Source organism: Symphodus melops (genome assembly GCF_947650265.1).
Source record: "Symphodus melops genome assembly, chromosome: 3".
Taxonomy (NCBI): domain Eukaryota; kingdom Metazoa; phylum Chordata; class Actinopteri; order Labriformes; family Labridae; genus Symphodus; species Symphodus melops.
The window spans coordinates 7,877,095-7,901,996 of NC_136693.1; the positions used below are offsets into that span (position 1 = coordinate 7,877,095).

Consider the following 24,902-nt stretch of genomic DNA (forward strand, 5'->3'; position numbering starts at 1 on the left):
GTGAGTGAATTTGTAAGTTTATGAGACGTTGAATTATTAATTTTGGTCCTGAAGCCAGTCATTTGGTCGAGTTTAGGCTGCAAACGCTTCTTGTTTGTACTTGTGGCGAAGCTAAGGAAAAGCTAGCACGAAGCTAGTGATAAGCTAGTGCATAGCAATGACAAATAGTTCCGTGCTGTTTATGAGGCAAACTGTGATGCGTTAAAAAATTTAACGGGTTATTTTCTTGTAATTAATTAATCGTAATAACGTGTTAAAGTCCCACTCCTAGTAATAAGTACTTCTTATTTAATGTTCGAGTGTTTTAGAGGTCTAGTGAGATTTTCCTGTTTATCAAACATTTTTTGTCATTCAATCAAAGAACTCAATGAAATGAACTTCCTTTATTTAACAGATACATGCCTATTCACTAACACGCCGACTTACAGTCGATGAACCCCCCTTCTTTCTGCTCACTATACATCCTACTAACTCAACTGCGTTGCACAGCAGACTACATTTTAAACAAATGTTCCCCCCAGCCTCATAGACCATCCAGTACCGTGGCTAAAGAGTACCTGTTGATCGGAACAACAAACATTTTTAATAAATGAAGTAATAATTGAAAAAGGTTATTTAAAATCTTTCTACTAGAGATTTGAGGGAGTGATGCATGAACTCACGTGTGCTTTAGAGCACTTGCAAAAAAAGTATTCAGTCCCATAACCACTTTGAGCGTCACAAACTACATGTATATCTTTCAACTTTTCTCAGCTCCCAGATGTCTATGGTTGCTATGCAGCCTGTGTTGCCAATTTAACAATTAAGACTTAATGCTTAAAACTGATTATCTTTCTATATTAAAAAAAAGAAATACACTCTCTTGTTGTTCTAAAAAAAGATTGGATGTGTAGGCCAACACTACATGTTTAGTTCTTATAGTCTTTCCTACAGCATCACAGAGAAAACAGGAGTAAGACACAACAATGATCCAAGCTAGGCGGCGTTACAATTTACCAACCCATACGAGGCCTCACACCTAAACCAGTCAACACATGACAACAAACCATACCAACAATTAGAACGTAAATAAAGTTAATACACAGAAAACCTACACCAGTTACATTGAAATGAGACGTTGTATTATGTTCATTAAAGCGTGAGACAAAACTGTGACACCCCAGCAGGTGGCATCTAAACACACCAACCCAATGCAGCTCTGCATACACCAACAGAGCAATCCTCACAGAACTCCATATTTATCCCATACAAACTTATTGTTTTAGAACACACAAAGCTTTAATGAAAAATGTTACAAATCTGACAGATGAGAGAGAGAAAGGACTATGATCGTGCATCTCTCAGAGCCCCTTTAGATTTCATTATGGATCCCATTTCCCCTCTTTCAACTCAGAATTCAAAGTGCAATTTTGTCCTTGAAAGCAACACTACATCAGTCGCCAGGCAACCTTTCATTGCTCATCAAGACTTTTATTCACCTGAAATTAAATCAGCACACTCTCATCAGATAGAAGCATGCAGCCAGCTTATTAGACCGGAACATGCTGCACAGCTCCTGTCCATAGTAGTGTCACAAATATAATCATTGTCTAATCAATTACCAATAAATAATTACAAGATATCAAAAGATGCCAGCTCATATGTCTTCGCAAACTATTTGTAAAAGAAAAGACCAAAAACATGAAATATATTTAAGATGCATTTTACTGTTTTAACAGTAAAATTACTGGGAATTATTTTCACTTTCTCACAAAGCCAGAGTGATCAGAATCAGAATGTCCACATGTCAAGCTGCATTGAGTTGGTTGGCCCATTTAAATGACAGAGCTTCAAAATTTACATAAAAATACCATTTTATTTTTGGTTGTTGTATAACTTGATGATGTATCACAGTTAAATTAGTGGAGTTATAACTATGACTTTTCCGCCTCTCAGCCCACATTTTCTCCTGATCGTTCTCGTCATCATCTTGTCCTTTTTTATTCTTTTCTCTTTCATTTATACTACTACCTATAAAGCTGACCTCTCATCCTTACATCAGATTGTTCTTTACTCAGCTTGATATTCTCTGCTGCTTTATGCTCTATTTCTTTATAGAAAAGGAATATTTTAAACTTAAAGCAGCTATAAGATATTGTCTTTTATTTCTTAGCTGATCAGAAGGATCATAGCTTAAATGCAGGGTAGGTAATTTTCGAAAACTAGCATGATTTTGAAAGTAGCATCCTCTCTGTTCTCCGTATTCACTCACTCCCTCCCCTCTGTGCTCCCTCAAAAACCACGCCCCTCCCTTACATGCACTAGCACCACTGGTCCAAAAGCGGATTTTAGCTTACGCTTTGAGTGTGGGCTCTTGCATGCATGGAGTAGAGAGGCTTGATTGGTTTATGAAACATGGCCGAATGCCGATATTGATCGAAGTTTTTATGTTTACAACTGCTACTGATGACAGATTTTTTTTGTTGCTTTTTCAGAGCACATGAGTTATTAATTACTGTCAGTGATGTAATTTTTCATAATTGCATTAAAAGTCTAGATTTGTCTACATAGATAGGCTCTGAGTCATGATTTATTGGAGAGCAAGAAAAACCAGAAAAATCTATGTCAAATTACAAGTTTAATACCCTCACATAGCAGGAATGGAATGATCCACTTTTATAATCAGGTGTTTTTCATGTGAGATTGGCAGGTGATGAAAAACATTGGAATGTCGAAACACTTTCTACATTCAACACATGAATTAGAAATCTTCTGAAATCTTCTCCAGCAAAGAAATATCTAGAATGTATGACTTAACAAATGTTCCTTTCAGAAGTATATCATTTTTGACATTCTCAGTTAGGGTGAGGGTTTATGTTTAGCTAGAGGCATCATGTTTTCACATCAAACTTTGCTCTAAAATCACTCTGATCACATTACGAGTTAGACCCCTTAAGTTAACTTTAAAGTGGGCTGTGAAGGAATTTTCTTTTTTCACAGATAAATGTGAAAACAGCCTTTTATAGACGGGTTTCGCATAAAAATCATTTGTCACGTTGAAGCTTGAATTTCAACTAAAATAGCAAAAGGACATCAACATATTGAGATCTCATCTTTGCTGAGCAAGCAAAACAGATCATAGACTTAAACTTAAAGTAATATACACAAGATCTAGCACTGTAGACTACTCAGCTCAACACCTCGCTAACCTTCCCTCGAGCCACAAGTCAAGTCTGAAAAGACTGAGCAAGACATGAATAATGCAACACCAGATTCAAAGTTCATAATATTATCTTTGAGAATGCAACAGAAAAAAAAAATTCTCCAAATGACATGCAAACAACAAATTCTATGCCGCATCTTCCACTTTCCCTACCTGCCATGTTCTGCTCCTGCCTCGCTCTTGCTGGCCTGCACCGTTTGTTTTTGATGTGCATCTTTCGTTGGGTGTTGCCCATCGCTACCATTTAAGACCATCTAAAACCTGGCTTACATACACTTATACACAGCACTTATATAAACTCATCTAAAGCACACTCTGCCTCTCTTGCTCTCTTTCTGTCTTTTACCCATCATCTCTCAGCTTCTTATTGTGTTCCTGCATCTCTGCTTCCCCTCCTCCTGAAATCTGCAGGTGCAGTGTCAGCAGCTTGCAGTGTCATCATCAGGACTTGCATGCCAAAAGCACCAAGAGAGGATAAGAGAGGAGGTAGTGTAAAAAAGAGGGCAGAAGACACTGTGTGGTAAATGATCGTAGAGCTATACAGAGAAGATAGAAATTAAGCCATTCACAGGGTCTAATTTCTCTAAAGCTGGTCCAGATAAGACATTTATTCAATCACAATCTTTACACGCTAAACTTGTGAATAAACGTTGATGAAGTTTGGAATTGCTCTTTAAAAAAACCTTAGATGAAGGGCCTCATCTCATAAGATTTACTGGTCTGAGTAAAGCATTTGATTGGCTGAGTAGTATCTGGTGTGACAGTCGCTTCTGTAAAGGCAAGAAAAGCAGAAGCATTCGTGATAGATACAGTTAGAATGCATTAAAAGCTGCACTGTTTAAACTGAAAATGTGTGAAAACTAGCATGTTCAAGTGAACCCTGCTTGTAATGAGAGGCTCTGCACCTTATTGACTACTGGTCATTATTTGATTTACGTATAAAATGTATTATAATCCAACTCTGTTGCTTAAGAGCATGTGAGTGTGTGTGCCTCTCCATGTGCTTCTGCATGTGTTTCTGCATGTATTAGAGAGAATGCACACTGAAGGAAAGACACTTGTATTGCGCGACATGTTGATTTACAAAACAGGTTTGAATGAGACACATCAACTGAACTACAGAAGAATATTAACTACAATTGTAATTCTTGTCAAAGTTTACAGACAGATACTTTGGTTGGGGTAGCAAATGGTGCAAGAAAACTCGGACAGGCAGAAGGAGAATCATCAGACAATTTCTGCAACTTTCCAATCAATATAATCCAAAACTAATTTATACTTCAAGGTAAAAAAGCGGGTGTTTGTAATTGTCTTTCACGCTGCTTTTTTTTTTTATACCACACCGACCTCAGTCATTTTTTATTGGGACCTACTCAGTACACCTCTGGATGTCTTTTGGGGTTGCAATAGAAATGTACACTTTATTTCAAGTGTATAAACTAGTGGTGTCCTTGGCTAACGATTTGCATCGAACCCTAACCCCTATCGAACCTGGTTGGTCAGATTTAGCCTTTTGTCGGCTGATTCTCTAAAGTCCTTTTTTGACACTTGAAACATATTCTCATTTGCAACTCAAGAGGTAAAACCACATTATATATCTATTTATGTTGTATACTTAAAAAAATACACATTTTCTCATTCGTTAGGCGTGCATGACTTTGTATCATACATGTCCATTTACAACACAGAAGGACACACACTGATGGACTGCAGGTGGGCCGTCAGTATGTGAGGATTCAACAACCACAACAGCCACAATTTCCCCATCTATCAGGAATATTACTGTCTTTTGACCTACCATTTGTGAGTTGTCATATAAAGGCTGTGTTGATAGGGTGCATGGTTTCTGTGATCCTCAAACATTTGGTGAAGAACAATATTAAGAAGGAAACGGAGAAGTTAAATGACAAAGAGAAGACATTGTCAACGATATTTAGAATAGAACATAAAACAATGAAGTCTGTGTCATGACACTGTTTGCAAGTGAACAGCCCTGCTCTTTTTTAAGCACATAATTCACTACAGAATAAAAGAAAAAGCTATGCTTATAAAAAAGGGTGGGGGATTATAGCTATATGCACAATCATCTGTTTCATTTTGATTTAAAAAAAAGACACTGAAACTACACATCACTTCTTTCACATGACTCTTTCTGATATATCATGCCCCCCCCCCCCCCCCCCCCCCCTTCTCTGGTCCAGATGTGAGTGAATGTAAGTCATTAGTAGAGAATGTATTAGAGTGTATCTGGGTCAGGCAACACACTCCCTATGGCAGTAGCTGCAGAATCTTGTAGTAGACAGCTGTTATATAAGATACTCTAGCTGGCCAGTTCTGCAGAGGAAAACTGAGCACTGAAAACTGAGCACTGGTAGTGGATCTACATCAACTCAATAACCACATCAAGCACCAACTCCTTCCATCAACAGTTGTAATATTAATTTTAAAAATGGATTAGTGTTTTTTCTTGTTTTTTTTTTTCTTTACCACAGACTACAATGTATTTATACTATTGCAGCACTTCAGCTGTTTTTCATATAGTCACCTGCCTCTATGAGCTTATTTCTTCAAGGTCTTTCCCTCTTGCAGAAATCTCCTGAACAACTCCTGATATTTTCTTGAGGAGCTGTGTATGTGAACTCTCTGACTTTAGCTCTGACTTTACCCAGAGTTCCTCCCGCTAGACCCCTAGTATTTTTCTGCACCAAGTCCAAGTAGGCTGATGTGAGGACGCAGAAGGATATTTTCCAAAGAATTCATCTCGAGCCAATCGGAGGGGTAGTGACGTTTCTATACTGTGACTGCTGCATGGTGCATAGAGTGTCTGCATGCGACCACTATGATCTCCATGCACGTAATAAAACAGCTGCATTATGTTTTCTGTTGATCAGTATGTTGTTCTCTGCTCATTGGTTGATGTTGTCAGTCCATTGGACTACACATAGCATTGATATAAAGGCAAATATAGCGTTGTGTAGCTGATACTACTTCCACATTGTTTTGTTTTTTTATTACGTCTTAGTTAAGGAGACTCCCCACCGCCCCCTCCCGTCTGACAGGAATAGTCTCCAGCTGTAAGGAGCATATGAACAGCAAGGCAGTGAGAATCTCCAGGGCAGTCCTCCCAAAACTATCTAGATATTTTCCAGAGTGAATGTGAAAATGGCTTCAATGTTCCTTTATGGAAGATGTAAGATGGGTACAGGTCTGTAAGTAACGTTTACTTTCTTCACTGATTAATCTCCCAATTTATTTCTTCATGTTTTGCATATTCAACCAATGATTTGGTCAAGAAGGCATCAAATAAAGGAAAGCCATCTGTGTTTCTTTGGCCACCAACCCCAATTAAATGTTGTTTACTATCAGGAGACAAACCACAAGAACAGATACTATGACATGACTCAGTGGTGCCAAGAGTTTTTGCATTAAAGAAATACTAACAGCTACTTTTATGTTTGCGCTGTTCAATTAAATGTAAACATTGCAGAGGACGTTATTATCTTACACTAAATATATATTATTTTAAATCAGCCTTTTATGTTGCTTAAGTTTAAAAACAATTGGAAAATCTTGATGCACATTTTTAGTTTCAACAGCCTAAACAGTGCTATTTACATAAACAATGCCCAGATAGACAGGTGTGATTGCACAGTGTCAGAACGGAAACGTTTGTATGGCAGATTAAAGAGCTGATGATTTAACGATACTACAGTGTAACAGTGTCACTACAGTAACATTGTTGGCTTAAAAAACTAGCAGTTACCCATAATAAACAATGATAACAAGAACAATGTGTTGTTAGTGACATACCTTTGGTTCGCACCGGGGTGCAGCCTAGACCAAGACAGGCCAAAGCCATGGTGAGCAGCTCTCTACTCTCTCTTCTTTTTGGCCTATCTGTGTTGCTCCTTCTTTCCTCCTGTAGACTCCTGATCATGTATCCCTTGATAACCCTGACTTAATGAGTCCTGCAAACCTTTCTAAAAAAAAAAAATCAAGTCCTGCATTCAGACAGGCAACATCTGCAGACACAGACCCTCCCCCTTTTACTCCTCACCCACCCACCTGCTGTCCCTGCTCGCTGCTCTCTTTCGATGACCCAACGTGACACTGCAAAGAGTTTTTTTTGTCTGTATGGTATTCAGACATTTCAATTTGGTCAAATTGAGGGCTTCTTTTCAGTCACAAGGATTTGGCCACTTACGCATCATCACAAACTCAAACATATTTCCTCCCGTCTCTGAGAGTTCCCCCCCGTCTGCCAGTGTCAGATGGTAGGGTCCTGCCTGGGCATGGCCTGTCCCTGACTGTAATCTCTTTATGATGCAGTAATATGTTGAGGGAGGGTGGGGGGCTGCAGCCACAAAGTATTAATGTATTAATCCACCTCATGCTGGGAATATGTATCACGTGTTCGATCCTTCAATTGCATCCCCCAAAGAGTGATGATCTAAGGGTGAGTGTGATAAAGACAGAACATCTGACTGTAGTTGGGATTTAAAGCCTTATTTTTTATCACAGAAATAAAATATCGATGCTTTTTAAAACATTACAGTAGAAGCTGTAGATTTCAGGCAATAATTTGAAAATCTTAAAAGTTATTATTATTTTTTTAATCTGCCAGTGTCCTCTTCTAAAAAAGGGTTTTTCTACACTGATCATGAGGAGACAACATTCCCGTGTGGTTGTGAAATAAACAGCATGACTCACACACAAACAGAGATGGAGACAGGGTGAGTGTATGAGCACCCTGCCCGGTAATCTGCTGTAATCTGGAGCTCTGGCCGTTCACTGACTTTGGAGAAGAGCTGGTGGAGTTGGCAGAATGCTCGAGGAGCTTTCAGCCTCCCGCCGCTGCCGGTGACGACTCGGACACACACAACACATTTTCAGACACACATGTCCACCACGTGTCTGCCCACGCCTCACCGCGGTGAACATCAGCACCAACAGGAAAAAGTTTCAAATATATCGTACTTATCTGACCCGCCATTTGCCTCAATAAATTACAGCTCTTTCTCTAAACAGGTCTACTGGGAGGTCTTTAATAGCTTATCGTCCCTGGGGTTGTTTATCAGTTACTGAGTGATCCATGAAGAGTCAGGACAGATCACAGACCTTTCAACCCCATGTGAGCCTCATAACCTGAGACCCTTGGATAGAACACTAATGGCTTGCCCCGCTAGAGGAGCTTAGGCCAAATCACTTCCAGTTTCATCTCTTAAGACACTTAAAACACACTTTTCTTGTAGATTTCATGGTTATCTAACATAATATTGGGTTTATAAACCATGGCAGAAGTTGCCTGAACAGTACTATGTGTCAGTAAATATAATCCTGTCTCTCTCTGTGCCTTCTGTTGTGCTCTCTATATTTTGTCTCTGTCGTCCGTCCTCACACTATTAATAAATCATTGTACCCCCATTTCCTTCCCAGACTGCACACCTGCACTATTGTTCTCAATCCTTCTGTTGAACCCCTCTGACCTGCACCACATTCATGCCACAATAAGTGTCTTTGTGTCTTTAAAAGGATTTCATCTCTTCTGTTACATTTGAATCCCAGGTCTGACAATACAAGCTAAAAGTCTTATTTATAGCCCTCAGCACGTCACAGTGAGCCGGACAAGCCAGAGAAAATATCAACAACAACACAGCAGGTTAAATGTTCCAGGGATTATTTTTTTGTGGCTCTGCACACATTGTTTACTTCATATTAACAGACTCCAGTGAAAGTGCTGTCATGCTGCCCCTTAGTGGCAAATCACCAACACCACACTCAGTCGGGAGAAAATCCTGAATGTATGTTAAAGTCACATTTAATTGCACAGCAGATTTTTAGGTGCTGCCATATATTTACCACTTAACTTGCATATGGTAAAACCTCCCTCCCAGTTAGATATCATAGTAATCATCTTCATTGTTGATTGCTTTCGTTGCTCTCTTCTCTTTAAGAGTGAAATGAGACAGTCAGTATAACATGAACACATTTTTGTTCAATCTTTGGAGAGTAGCAAAAGACTAAAATAATCATTTCACTTTTCCAAACATAACCTGCCACAACACTTCAGCATATTGGGCAGGTTAATCTTTTCACTTTGGACCAAACCCCCCGAATCCTAACAATTGTTTTATGTTTGCCACCCTGCAATTCCCAGCCCTCTTCCAGATGTTATGCTACGCTAAGCTAATCAGATATTGGCTTTAGCAGTATAATTACCATACAGTCACAAGAGCTGTGCCATTCTTTCATAAAGCTTTCTGAAAGATACCCAATAAGCGTATTTCCTAAATCCCAAACAGTTCCTCAACACACAGACAAAAGGGCGATTTTTTTTTCCATTGCTAGGCATAAAAACAGTACGAAAGGGACTTGAAATCCCACCAAACACTTTTCTGTTGAGAAAAGCATCAGCAGCAGTAGATAAATGTTTTAACATCTCATGTTGTTGTAGGCCCTCTCCTCCTTGCTCAGACTTTTTCAGGCTACTGTGTTTCCCCAAACCTCATCAATATTGCAGCATAGTTCCTAAAGAGGCAGTAATCAGGGAAGGAAATATGGAGAGAATAATGGAGCAGCATTCACTTGTGTGTGTGTGTGTGTGTGTGTGTTTTACCTGAATAGTGTATTGTCTTGGAAACATGGAAAATGGCATGAATTTATGCACAGCATTGCATTAATCCAGCTAACAAAATAAGCCTCTGTGGCCAAACCTGATGTGTTATTCTTCTGTACCAAAGCGCTCCATGCTGTCTAAAGAGACACTGTTGAGTCAACATGTTCCTGATGAACGACAAACAAAAGCATAGAATTCATCCCACATACATGTCAGAACTCACCATGTATTTATTTGTAGAAATACACCCCCAAAAAATATACATCTTCCGTTAATTTAGTTAACACCACATATTGTCATATATTATTCTGCAGCCGTTTCACACTCCAGAATAATCACTGATATTAGATTGTCTCTGTGTACTGTAGACCAACGGCAGGAGGGTGGGAAACACACCATTATCATGCCAACGATGAAGGTGGCAGTCTGTGTGTGTGTGTGTTTCTGTCGTAATATTGTCCTGTACGCTTGTCAAACACTCTCTGCCAGCATTTTTCTGTGCCAGTGTGTGTGTGTGTGTGTGTGTGTGTGTTTTTATGTGTTGGTGAATACTTCAGCCATGTTGGTGGAATGGCACGAGACAAGCCATCGCCCATGTTATTTTTAACTACGTGTCTCCATGGAAACCGGCACATATGCAGGGAGGGGGGATCTCCTGCTGTGCCTGTGTGTTGAGGACGACTCTTACCCCTGGTCAGAGTGTGAATACGTGTTTGTGTATCTGTGTGTAAACGGGTACATACAAATTATTGCATGTGCTTGACTCTATTAATTGTTTGTTCTTTTTTAATCCAGCCTTTCAAATCTATGTTTTAATTAGTAGTAAGTAACAGTGTCTGAGGTATGTGTGTGTGTGTGTGTGTGTGTGTGTGTGTGTGTGTGTGTGTGTGTGTGTGTGTGTGCAGTATGTCACATCGGAGATATTCAGAGAGACAGTAATATATAAAGAGAGAGAGAGGGAGGGAAGAGGACTTCTAAGGCAACTGAGGAAATCCTCACACGATGTACCTGATGGGGGGGGGTGGGCGGTGCTGCTACCTCAACCTGAAATAACCCAAGCTGGACTGCACCTCATTAAACACATCACCTGCATAATGGTACCTGCCTTTTTACAGGTGAAATCATTTTATAATCTGTGAACCCAATTTAAGGATGTATAGCGCCAGAATCATGATGATGTAATTTGTAGTTATATGTTGAAATCCTCACTCCAGAAATACAATAAAAATTTGGAAGACTCAGTTAGTTTGGTCCTGCACGCCTGGCATCATCAATATTTATAATGAATGGATCAATGAGCCCGCAGTGACTAAGATGTTCCTCAGTTGTTGTTTTGTGGGGGAGGTTTGAGCTGGGTGAGGACATTCTTCTATAGCTTTAGAAATCATCCAACAGTTATCAACTGAGTGAACGTAGTCGTTTCTATGGAAACAACTTAAAGATTAAAGCTGTGAAGAGCGAGAGCCATGCCAGAGTGATTCCCATAATGCCTTGTGCCTGGGGATCGCAGGGAAAGAGAGAGAGAAAGGGAGTCAGACGAAGGAGTTTGTGTGTGTGTGTGTGTGTGTGTTTGTTTCTCAACTCAAGAGGTGTCATGCTATAAATCCCCGCTCTATTGTGACAGATCACATGACCAAAGACACCATTCTAAGAACCTTCACACAAACACACAAGCATGTGCACACAATTTGTTGTCACTTAGGGTGATATTATATTGACTCACTTGACGTTCTTTCCCTGTAAACTTTAAGACCATTAACACTAAAACGACCTTAACCAAGTGAAACTGTAAAAGAACCCTGCACGCTTTGCATCATCAATATTTATAACGAATGGATAACATGAACTCATTTCTATCCAGATATACTGCAGATAATGCTGCAGTGCTGCAGGTGGGCTGAAATGATTTCCTGCTTATTATTTACCCATTTATAAATAAATTGCAGGTTCATGGAAGTTAGCTTGAAAAAACTCAAGGTACGTATTTTGTATCCAAGCTCAGCCTGTTGACGTACCGAGCAGCTCAAGACATCCATCCATCATGAAGAAAAACACAACGATGTGCATCTCATGCAGTTAGGAGTGAAAGTATACAGTCATGCTATCAGTTCTTTTTACATATGTACAAGGATAGCTTAAAGTTTAATGCTAATGTCAGTCTGCTAGCTTGATCATAATGACAAAGCTATGATTGTAAAGTCAGGCAAGTATATAAAGTGCTAGACCGTTTACCATCTTAATTAAGCTTGTTAGCATGCTAACATTTTCATTAGCATCTAACAGATAGTACATCTAAGAGTAATTGAAATATGGATGTAAGAATAGTCTTACAAGGATTAAGTCTATAATCGGACAAGTTAAAAATGTTAAAACTGTTGGCAAAAGATGAAAAATGAGTCTCATGGTGGTTAAAAAAGCATTTTTATCTTTAAATGTATACTCTAGGAATTATAAGTGTTTGTGACAAATGTATGGCAGTCTTCAACTACAGTTGAGACAATTCGGTCTTGGGCACAAGTGTGTGGGGTTTATGAGCACTCAAGTGTGTGTGTGCACTTGTTATTCAAGGGCAAACACATCCAGACACACACACCTTAATGAGCATCACTGTCTCTAACTGGAGTGTGTACCTCCCTCTCTCACTCTCCGTCTCTTTCCTCAGTCTATCCACTCATTCACTCGCCACTTTTATTCTTTTGGATTTAACGTATGTGCCTCCTTCCTATGTCCCCCTCTTTCTCCAGCTCACTCCCTCTTTCTCTCTCTCCCTCTCCCCTCCCCCTCCCCCTGGGTGATGCCAGTGCTGTTGTCAGGCTGGAGCTAAAAGCAACCAATCACGTGGCTCCGTGCTGAGGAGCTCTGGGGTGATGTTAGGCAGTTTCATGCTCATACGATGAGCTTTGCCAAATGTAGGTCATACTTCTCTCTCTCTCTCTCTCTCTCTCTCTCTCTCTCTCTCTCTTTCACACACACACACACACACGTCACAGACATGTATACAGAAAACAGATAAGGGTGTGTGTTTTTTTCATTTCAAAGGTACACACAATGTGTCCCTCCACACACTCGGCCTTACACAGGGTGGGGTGGCAGTGGAAGAGCGTGGCGGTGACGCTTTCAGCTGTTTGGTAACAACTGGTGGATCTGTTCTCGACAGGGCGAACGACTTAAAGACCTTAGGAGTGGTCCTCTTTTTTCAATAATTTTACTGATAATAAAAGCTGGATCTAAGGGTGAAATCACAGGATGAAATAACATTTTAAAAAAAGGACTTCTACTGAGTTTTTCTTGAACTCTTGCTGAACTCGTCTGTCTCTGCTGCAGTATAAGAGTAGGGTTTTGAACATCAGCTATAGGAGCTGCAGATTATATATAGAGACCTGTACTGAGCAGCCTGACAGGATTAAACAAAATAATGAAATGTTTGCTTTGTATATGAGAGATATTTTTAAATAATGTACCTGTATAATGATAAGTGGGCTGTCGCTGGGATTTCATGAGTGCAAATGTGCTCACTTCTACAACAGCAGCTGAGAAATTGTTGACAGTTTCCTATAAAGTGTAATTTGTTTTTACATATAATCTATTCATTTTTCAGTTACATTTAACTAAGTATTTTGATGCATTAAAAAAAAATAAAATAGGTGAAAAAAAATGAAATAAACTCCTGATCATGTTAGCTACATGACTGTCATATAGTGAGTCATTTTACCTACATTTTACACACATCATTTTACCTACATCATTGTTGTGAGTCATTTTACCTACATGAGGATTGACTAAGTGCCATTTTTGATCCATAAATGTGTGCTTTTTACGTTTGATGTTGAAGAATTTGACTGGGTATAAAAATGAATTTGATGGCTGAAGTTTGAAAACTGTTTTTACTACTTGTAAAGCTTGTTACATGAGTGCAGGCGATCCCAACACACCTGTCATCCCTTTTCAAGGGTCACACCTTAATTCTGACCAAGTGATCTTCATACATCTATTCATTGTTTTTTTTTTACAACTGTTATCTTGTGAAATAAAAGCTAACTCATTCTCTTACGGGACTGAACATTATAAACACTGTCTGGGAAATTTAGGGCAGAAATCTCTCTCTGAGGACAAGTGCTGACCACTTGTAACTGTCGCAGTCTAATCCAGATTACTCTTTTTTCTCTCAAAGTGAAAAAGGTTGGGACTACCTAGATTTCAGTCCCTCCAGGATTCACAGACTTTTGGGGGGATTGTTATGCCTTTGCGGCAGCTTTTCCCAAAAAATTGCAATGCATGTTGCGATGTTTGATCCGTAGTCACTGAACTTTGGTGACGTATAGCTCACTGTTTTCGCAGGGGACTACTCGGATTGGTGAAAGTTGTGGGGAAAACTATTTTTTTTATTTGTGGTGATTGGACACAATTGCAAGGTCGCCCAGAAATCGCAGGGATTGGTTGAATTTGCGTGAATTGCTGCAACATCGTGACTTCCTGGAGGGACTGCCTAATTTATCATTGAACTATGTGAGTTCTTATTTTAATGGGCATCATTCAAATGTAGCATGTTAAACAGCAGTCAGACAAGTAATGAAAGAATAAGGAGTACAAAATGGGGAGAAAAGTAAAAGTACTGCAAATGTGTGTTTGTGTGTGTGTGTATATGGTGTGTGTGTAAAGTTCTTGTAAGAGTGACTTTCTACAGCTGGGGTTGGTAAGACATTTGAAAACTGAAAATGATTACTTTGTTGATTCTCATTTTTTTCGTTAGTTTTTCTGAGTAGGTTTTTTTTTCTCACCGCACATACCTGGCTGTTTGTATGCTGACGTTTAAAGCTTTTTAATGCTGTATGGTGGGAACCTTTCCTCTTAAATTGCTTTGTTGTAGGATACAAATTAGCATTCTCCATGAGCTGCTGACAAATACACAGTCTTCAGTACACACACACACACACACACACACACACACACACACACACACACACACACACACACACACTAAAGCTCCTCCTCAGAGAGTGAATCATTTCTACTTCCCTGGGTTGCCACTGCTAGGTTGACCTATTTTTGTCCAGACCTCTCTCTCTCTCCTCTCTCTCATTCTGTCTCCCTCTCTTTTTCGCTTGCTCGCTTCAGCCCCATAATTCACCCTGCTTAATAATTCACTACAGCTTTATAAGCCTCTACTCTACTAAATGACAGGCTCAGGAAAACAACAACAGTTTTTACAGATGCATTTTGTACCGCTACAGAAAAAGAATATTGTTGGAGAATAATTCAGGATTGGTGGAAAGACTATGAATTAACAGTATAACAAAAGAAAGGACACAAATAAAGTCAGCAATAGGTGTAGCAGGTACATTAAATTCATCCCTGTTTGGAGGACAACAGAAGGAGAACTGGAACGGGAACAGGGATGATGTTGGTGGTGGTTGTTGGGTGTTATCTTAAAAGCACAGATTATTTGCAAGTCTATGCACAAACTCGCCCCGCCTGATGTGATTGGATGGCCGGATTGGGCAGGGAACCAATGAGGGCACCAGGACCAAGAGAGCAGGCACATAGAGTACTCTCACTGAGGCACGCACTTTAGCTGTGTGTGTGTGTGTGTGTGTGTGTGTGTGTGTGTGTGTGTGAGAGAGAGAGAGAGAGAGAGAGAGAGAGAGTATATATATGCCAGGGCCCATAAAATGAATGTGTGCTTTTTCTTGTAATTTATAGATTTTCTGCGCGTGTTTGAAAGAAAAGATAAATCCCTCCAACTAAAATTCCTGCCTCTTTTATCTTATATCTTCCCTTCCCCCTTTTTGAATTCTTCTCCCAGGAGCTGATGCAAAACAAAGACAACAACCTCAATACATTCTTCCATCACACTGGCATTGTATTAAATATAACATGTTCACCTCTGCTCACAAGCCTGTGAACCTGCGTGTGTGTTTGACGCGGTTCTTTCTGAATGAACTTAGTTACTTGATCATTGTGAGCTGCAGCCGTACAGAGTCAAGTGTAGGGGAAATGTTTTAAAATATATGAAGTTTTCTCTGCAGATCCAACCCATTTAATTTCATACAACACATCTCTGTGGCAATGACAGCAGTCACTTCTAATATAAATACAAAAGTAAATATAAGTCTATGCAAAATCAGAAACTGATGTGTAACTTTTGTTATCTCATAAAACAGACGCAGAATTTGTTGCAAACAAACACTGTGATGGTTTTATATTAGGCTCAAGTCAGCTGGTTAACAGAGCTTAGCATCAAATCTATAGACAGTTCTAACCAGTGTTCAACGACTTACTGAAAATGAGTAACTTGTTACAGTAACCAAAATATGGATTAACTGAATTATATTTTAGTTATCTACTCAGGAAAGTCACTTGTGCTTCAGTACTGTGAATGTACAGTATTTAGTGTTGCTGTGGCAGTGTGGGGTGAAACAACTCTCAAATGAACATGGTGGTCATTCATTCTCTGAAGGCAACATACTCAAAAGTCAATATAGGCAGCATGTCATCAGTAACAAAGCCCTAACATCAGAATCAGAACATTAGAATGACTGTTCTACACATGGGGCGGCTGTGGCACAGGGGGAAGAGTCTTTTGAATGATTATCAACGATAGTTATCGGCCGCCAATTTTAACTTTAATAAACCCTCATCCACGTATTTTCAGCTCCTTGTACATTTCTCTAATTGTTCTGGAGTTCTTGAATTTGAAAAGTAATGGGATGCACGACTAGTAAACAAAAACAACTCCTATCCTAAACGTGTTACACCCAACACTGCTCAAGACACTCAAATATTTTGATATAATCATCATCATTATATTTGAATAATTTGATGTTTGATGATTTGATTTATCACACAGAGTGTGTCTGTTTCTTATTTAACAAAGAAGTGTAAAGTTATGATGACTTCATTCCCTAAAACTGACTCTACTTCAGAAAAAGGCTGATTCACATTTAGATTCTGTGTTAAGTCTTTGTTACTATTGAACACTCTTAGTTTACAATTCTATGATAAAGAGTTACTGAACAGAGTTAGCTGTTTCCTCTGTTTCTAATGCTAAGCTTCTGCTATTAGCTGTAGAGTCACATTTAATGTATTAATTAAACAAAATACAGAATCCAAAAAAAAAACAGAGAGCACAGAAGACTAATGTGTGTGTGTGTGTGTGTGTGTGTGTGTTTTCATGTGATGCTGTAGTCTGCCCAATGTGACAGTGAGAGTGAGTTTCTTTGAATCAGCTCATCCTTATTGCTCTTCTCTTACACACTGGGCCCTCACACACATAACATACTCTGTCCTTCACTGTCTAACACACACACACCCACACACACACACACACACACACACACACTTAATAGTCACAGATTCCTTCCCTTCTATTTCCTTTCTTTATCTTTATCTCTATCTTTCTTTATCTTCCCACAAACACCCTCATTTCATTGTTGGGCCACAGGATATACTGTGTGAACGTTTACTGGAGTCGTTTCTTCCATAGAACATTTTTTGTAAATCTAATACACGGCTTTCTGTAGCTCTTCCCCAAGCTAGCAGTTGTGATTATATAACACACTCCATTAGTACCTCAGGCAAAAAGTCATTCGGGGCCCCTCCAACCAGCGACATCGCCATCATGTCTGCCAGTATTCAGAAGCCTTTTCCTCTGTTTTCAGTCCCAGATACATAAATCCTCTTCACTTTCCTTTCATTGAAAAAACTTTTTTTTTCTTTTTTTTTTTTTTTTTACATAAATAAAGCATGCAACACTTAAACCAGAGTGGGTGCTGTCAGGTGGGGAGGTTTCCTATTGTCAATGCAAAATGTGCTCATTTTGAGTGCCTGCTTTGCTGTAAACCCTCTGGGGGCCCCCTTTTGGCCTGGGGCCCCAAGCGGTTGCCTGCCTTACCTGTTGACAAGCAGCGCCTCTGATAGTGTAATACACATGTGTCGAGTAAGATTAAAGTTGCAAAGGAAAGGCTGCAGAGCTAACTAACTTGAGAAGAAAAAAGATGTCTTTCTGTGTCTCAGAAGTCCAGAGAGAGAGACGATGTTAAGAAAGCTCTTTGAACAGTGGAGAATCTCTGACAGAGAAAAAAGCAGTCCAAGAATCTTTAACACCTTTTTAATGTCTTACATTTTTAATGAATTACTCATCCTGGCTTGATCTGAGTGAAGTTTTGAAAGTTTTTCTGTTTTGTGAAATGAACAGGTCCTCTACAGATGATGACAAAGGTAACAGTTTGGGGGGGGGGGGGGGGGGGGGGGGCAGAGAGAGAGCGAGAGAGGGGCAGAGGATGGCTGCACAGATAATCACCTCCCGAATCGACTCTGACAGCTTTGAAGGAATTGGGGATCCAAACACAGATTTTTAAACCCCACCGGGGGATTTAACTTGCATTTAATCTCCTTGGAGTTCAGCTGGATGTCAGGAGAGTAAAATGTGTGTCCATGTGAGAGTATTCATAATGTTGAGGAATTAAGCTGGCTGCTACAAGGGGTCATAACACAGCTTTGAAAGTCTTTAAGAGTTTAACAAAACAAAGTGCACGGTCGGTTAAGCGAGCACATCTGAGGTTCTTCTATAGTTGTCTCTCAATTGAATTTACTACTCTAAGGATCTACAAAGATTTCACACTGTTTTATTGGAAATAAGTCTGCTTTTTTTTTTTTTTTTTTACATTTGGATCACTGCTTTTGTGAGTCTTGAGCAAGCTGTTCAATTAAAAACTACAAGTTTACAAATGATGAAAATGAGATTAGGGTGTGCAGACAGAGTGAGATAACCCGACCCCTGTAACCCCCTCCTCATCTCAGCGTGAGGCCAAATGTTTACATTCTTACTATGGTGCTAACAGCATAGCACACCAAAAGCTCCAACTGGACTGCTCTGGGTTTAGTTGCATTGTGGGATATGTACCGGTAGGCCTCTGGTTTTAAAAGGAGAATTCTAGCACTAAGGAATATTATCTGTCTGATTGTGCTGCCAACATTTTGGTCCTTTTCTACCTGAGTTTAGATTGAAACATAGCTTGATATTGAACGCTTCAGAACAAGAGCACACGGGACAGAGGGGTAGGAGTTGGAGCGTCCTTCTTTCTTTCTTTCTTTCCTTCTACCCTCACTGTGCAATAACACATGGACACTTTTTACTCGTATGTGCAATAATAATCTCAACCAAGTGCAATAATCGCAACAATAATCATTGCCTTTTTTGCTATATTTTGCTTCCTCCATGCATATTTCTGGTATATTCCTTCCAATGGAAGAGTGTTCTATTATTGGTGCTATATTATTCTGTATATTGTTACTTACAATACATTTTTGTATTTTGTGTTACATTTTTATCTTTATTTTTTACTCTTATTGTATATGCTGCTGGAACCTTAAATTTCCTGAGGGAGTCATCCCAAAGGATCAATAAAGTTTAGTCTAAGTCTAAGTCTAAGTCTAAGTCAACGATGGTCAAGAGGACTGACATGAGTAGACACAAAGTCCTGCAGATCTTTGTTTTAGGCTACAGCCATAACATTCACAGAAGAAAATGTCCAGTTGCAGTGGTGACCTGATATTCTACTTGTGCAATGTCAATATTGGTAAAAGTAATAAAGTTTCAGCTCTGGGTTGTTGGGATGAATAAGTGAATCTTCAGCCCCTTCTGGCCTGTATTGAAAGTATTAAATCAAAGACAAAGGCTGCTCAGGTCAGCGTGGCCTTCACTTCCCTCTCGATGTATCGTCTTTATCTGTTTCTTAACACGTAGAGTTAAAGTCTTGAATAACTTTGGCCGTAAGGAGGGAAGACAGACCGTGGATGCATTGTGATGAATTAGACATTGAGTGGCTTTTTACACAGACTTCTTACAGTCTTGATGTAGTTACACCATGAGAGCATGAAGATGAACGTGCATCCTGGAGAGACAGATGTAATTACACCCCCAAACATCTGGCTAGAATGGCATTAGATTTCTATTTGTCTCGGCTGCTTCTTGGAATCATCTTTTATTGAGTTTTACCGAGATCTGATCTGATCCACTCAAGAGACATAAAGAGGCTATGAGTACATGGTGCCACTAATGGGATACAAAACAATCATAATCATCTGTTCTGGAGATTTCATGCAGTGCTCACTTTTTTAAAAGTGGATCTTCTTTTTTTACACTTCAGTCAGATTTGAGAGAATGAATTCTGTTTAATAAAAGACGATGAGGAAGATGCTAAAAGCGTCTTTGCAATACATATAAACCCCCCCCACACACACACACTTACAGACTCATGAACATGTCTGTCTATGAATCTATGAGGAAATTTGCTACAGGAAAAAAAAAGGTCCTATTTAAATGAATTTAAGCTTTTCTCATTGAAGGCAGCTGGTAACTTGTGAATATTAAAACTAATCAACCTCAAACACCTAAATAACAACAACCATCTGAGTTCAAACATGTGCAGTATAAAATACTTAATGCCACGTCTCACAAGTCGATGTGACACAGCCAGCTTTCATGGAGCTCCATTAACGAGCTCCAAAGTCAATCCTGCTCTCAATCCTGCTTCTCCTACAAAAGGACACAACATAACGAGATCAGTGTCGGCCCGATCCAATCTATCTGTTTACTGTGGAGCTAAGCAAGGTATTTACTGTCTAAATCTGTTCAAAGGCTTTAAAACCTCAGCCCTGCTGGAATATCTTCATGGCTTTAAGAACCTAACCTCACTTCACTCCAAGTATATGGAGTCAAGCCATAATAACGAATGGAGAAAGAAACATAGACACTTTATATCGTCCTTTAGTATTGCTAGATAAACAACATGTGTGCCCTTGAATTGTCCCCCCGGGGACAAATAAAGTTTTTGGAATTTGAATGATATTTGTTATGAGTCACATTAGAAAAGAAGACGAATCAGGCCATTTTAGGAGACTATGACAGTTGTGGACACTTTCAGTTCTGGCATGTTGTAGCTTGTTGTTGTTCTTTAAGATGTCAGTCTTTGTCTTTCTTTACAGTAACAGGACAGTAAAGTAACACAGAACATAAGGGCGGAGAGAGAGGGTGTCTGACGAAGGCTGGACTCCTCCTCATGTACTGTAATGTAGTGCACTGCAGCAATGTACATGCACTAATAGGTCTATTCAAACACTGATAACACCAAAGAACAAAAGCCTAAATACAACAACATTTATACATAGTTATTTATTGTATACAACAACAAAAAACAGACGAGGAGCAGAATACAAGTCATTTGCATCTATAGAGTTTAGCAATGAGTTGATACACAACATTTTGTCATGGTTTGGGTTTGTGTTATATTTCAGGGTTTTGAGTTCCTTATATTTCTTAGTTTCAGTCTTTAGTGTTTCCTGAGTTTTAAATTGTATTCTCGTCTTCAGTGTTTCCTGTGTTTTCCTGTGATTCTGTTTTCTTACATCCTTTAGTTCCTTGTGTTCCATGTTTTACCTTGTAGTTTTCAGTGTTGTCTGGTTTCCTGCCTCTCTGTGTTTCCCTCCTGTCTTGATTACCCTGATTGTCCTCACCTGTCTGATTAGTCTCACCTGTGTCTGATTTCCCTGTCTATATAGTCTCTGTGTTTGCTATCCCTCTTGTCGGATCATTGTCTTGTCTTATGTTGGTTGTCGTGGCCTGTTGTTCTTGTCCCTGCTCCCTGTGTTTTTTCCTTGTAGTTTTTGGATTTTGTTATTGAAGTAAGTTTTGGTTTTTGGCTTTTGTTTAATAAATTTTAGGGTTTTTTTCTGCACTTGGGTCCTCCCTCTCCTGTTTCCTACCCGCAAACCGTCACACATTTAATAAATAGACACAGAGGTGTGTGCGTCCTATCATTTAAAATATGTATACACATTAAGTTTTGTTTTATTTCACTTAATGATATGGTTTAATAAATCAAATTACTTTTTTATGTTTTTTAACAACAATGGCTAAAGTATACCATTTTAAATTAGTTTAGATTAAAATATAAAAAATTCTATTTGTTCTTTTGGAAGGCATGTTTTGACCCCCCTCATGGTGGGGGTTGGGTTGGGAACCACTGCTCTAAGCTAAACAGAGCGCCACATACTTTTTTTTTTTTTTTTTACTTATCTTTGAGATGTAAGCATCTGTATAATACACTGAATAATATTTCAGATATCTTTGAAACTTTTAAAAACCATTAATTTGACATTTATATACAAAAGTGAAATCTGGGCGAGCCGGTGGCCTAGTGGTTATTTTGTTCGCACCATGCACAAAGACTGTGGTCCATCAAGCGGTTTGAATGTGACCTTCTTTCCCGCATGTTATTCCCCACACTCCATAACAAACTCCAACATAATATTGAGTACTTTGAAAACTGTACACCTTGAGATAGCTGAACTCAATAATACATCATTGATACTGAGCTGCAGCTCTTTTGCAAAAAGTTAATTTAAATAATCTTAAAGTTCAAAATCCGTCCCGTATTCCTCAGATTCTTTATCAGAGTCGGTGCTGATAGGTGAGGACTTACTCTAATAAATCTTTGAGGATTAATGGCTGAATTCACCTCATCATCGGCGTACCTCATGGAAGGAGACTAAAATACAAAGCGGTATAAATAATTGCTGCACCTTTCACTGCAGTGATAAATACTAATCACACATTTCAGAAGCGAAACGAGCGAGAAAAAAAAGCACTAAAAATAACTGCAAATCAGCATTTGGTCATTGTGACAAAAAAAAAAAAAACGGATTTCCGTTACAACTGAATGAAAGCGACGGGGTTATGTAGCGAGCTGCGTCTCATTAGAAACAACCTGTTTTCAGGCAGAGGCTCTGACTGTACTATAATGAACTGCTGAAGAGAGGCTGGAATGTATAATGCATTATCTCCCCTTTCATCCCAGGGATGAGAGGAGGGCCAGTTTCTGTGGGACATCCAAGTGTTGGTCATGGATTTGTGCATCTGTGTGTTTGTCTGAGTGCCATAGCAGCGTTTATGTGTGTACAGATGATTGAGCATACTTGTATGATATCTTTATACATTTGTGTACAGAGCAGACAAGCCTATAGCCTTCTCTTAAGACTCAAGATGTAGCACAAAGGAAAAGAGACTGATTGACCAATGGCAGCTGGTTTATAAGTAAGCAGAACATCACTCATGTTGACATAATTTTTAATTTCCTGATGCTCAAAATCTTAAATTTGTATGTATGATAAAGCACCAAAAAGCCAGAGCTACATTAACATGCATAAGCTGTTTACCATATGTGATAATGAGCGCTGTGATTGTGTGAGATCAGTGCTATCGGGGCTGTGACCACACTGCAACGATAAACATCAGATGGTGTAAATGCGGTGCACAAAGGTTCAGCTGGGGCCGTATCATCCTCAGGATCACTGCTTCTGATCCACTGCAAACCATATGGCTCCGCTTCACTTTAACACGCAGGGCTTAAAGGTCTGCTTTGCCCAGCCGTGGACACTTAGATTGAATCTGTCAGTATCACTGTTAGCACATAATGTTTATGTTTCTGTATAATGGCCTGGCATGTTTGTTCCCACATGCTACAGAATGTCCACTAAAGAGTGTAGAAGAAGAACATACTGGGGAACAGTAAACGGAGAGTGAAGCAGCGCACAGAGATCATTAAAAATGTTCACACATGCAACTCACCCCAAACTATTTGGGAGTTTTTCAGGAGTTTTTATGCATGTGTGAAAGCATTTATTCCTGTTTTTTTTCCAGGTGCAAAATCCTCTCATCTTTAAAGTTAGACTTATTTGTGTTTGAATTTTTTTGTTGTGGACTAAAAAACGCACCCTAACTTCATTAAATATATTTTTAAAAAACATTTACAGATGATTCATGCGTATCTGATTTTTTTTTTCTTAAAGTTGATATTTAGCCCGTTTGTGCTGTTAATACAACAACAGGCAAGTGTTGTGCACTGCACTCTGTATTGCCTTTGTGTATAAAATGTGCTCTACAGAGAGACTTTCTATACTTTGCCAGATACTAAAGTTTTACTGCACATTTATTTACATATTGCTCCTAAGCAGAAAATAATTTTAAATAGCAAACAAACCATACGCCAATCTACTAAATCATTTTAGATTACACTAAAGGCGACGCATGAGAAGTGGTGAAGGAGTCATCAGCTGTAAGATATTAACTGATTCAGCACTGATACAAGGCGACATAATAGGGATAGTGACTTTAATATGTTAGGCTATTAATCTGCTATCACTTGTCATCTGTAGGGAGCTGGCCTCAGTGGAGTAATCTACTGAGTAAAACACACACGTGCAAACACACACACACAATAGAGCTGGGAAGTCCCCAGTAAGTCACACAATTGGTTAATTGTAATTTCAATCTAGTGTAATTATTCAACTGTGCAGTGATAATTACTAGATCACAGAATGGGAGCAGAATCTGTCAGCATACTGTAATTATTTTATACTACTGTCTTCAGTATTCTGTATCATTAAAGATAAATAACTATTTGCCCTCCAGTTCCAACCTCAGATATCCATCCATTACATCCATCCACCATCAGACAGCTATCGGACTTATCCTGAAGGGTTGCAGGGGGCTGCAGCTAACAAGTTCATGTCTACAGTGTGAAGCTATTGCAGCAGTCGTTCTAAGGGTTTATTTTTTTTTGCATGTAGATTTGTATTGATATTTATGATGCCTTTATGTTGAAGCCTAATTCACCTTCTAGATGGAGCTGTGGAAAAACTGGAGGAAACCTAGCCACCATTTCTGCGAGGGCGTCTCCCTACAACACCTGTGGGTTTAAATGTGAGCTTTGACAGTGTATGGTATTTAGTTGTTCATCATCAGAGAATTAATTAAATGATCACGTACATCACATTCCTCTATTCATTCATCATACTCAGGTACTATACAGTAAGAGCTGCATGTGATCATGCAGACCTGCTGCATTACAAAATTAATATAAAAAAAAAACATGCTTCATGAATATCTGTATTTACAAGTCTTTGATGATATAGAAGGCATGTTAGCTGAAGCATTTAGCTCAACATGCAACTTGATTATGAGAGTACAGTTCTGCTTATGTCTGACTCTACGTTGTAACTGTTCAGCTCAAAGATGTCTTTCAG

At 39.1% G+C, this 24,902-nt stretch overlaps 1 protein-coding gene across 4 annotated transcripts in view; it reads right to left on the reverse strand.

Moving 5' to 3' along the window:
• nhsb (Nance-Horan syndrome b (congenital cataracts and dental anomalies)) overlaps positions 1-24,902 on the reverse strand; it is a 49,253-nt gene that overhangs the window by 12,171 nt on the left and 12,180 nt on the right. The gene's annotated exons all lie outside the window — the stretch shown is intronic.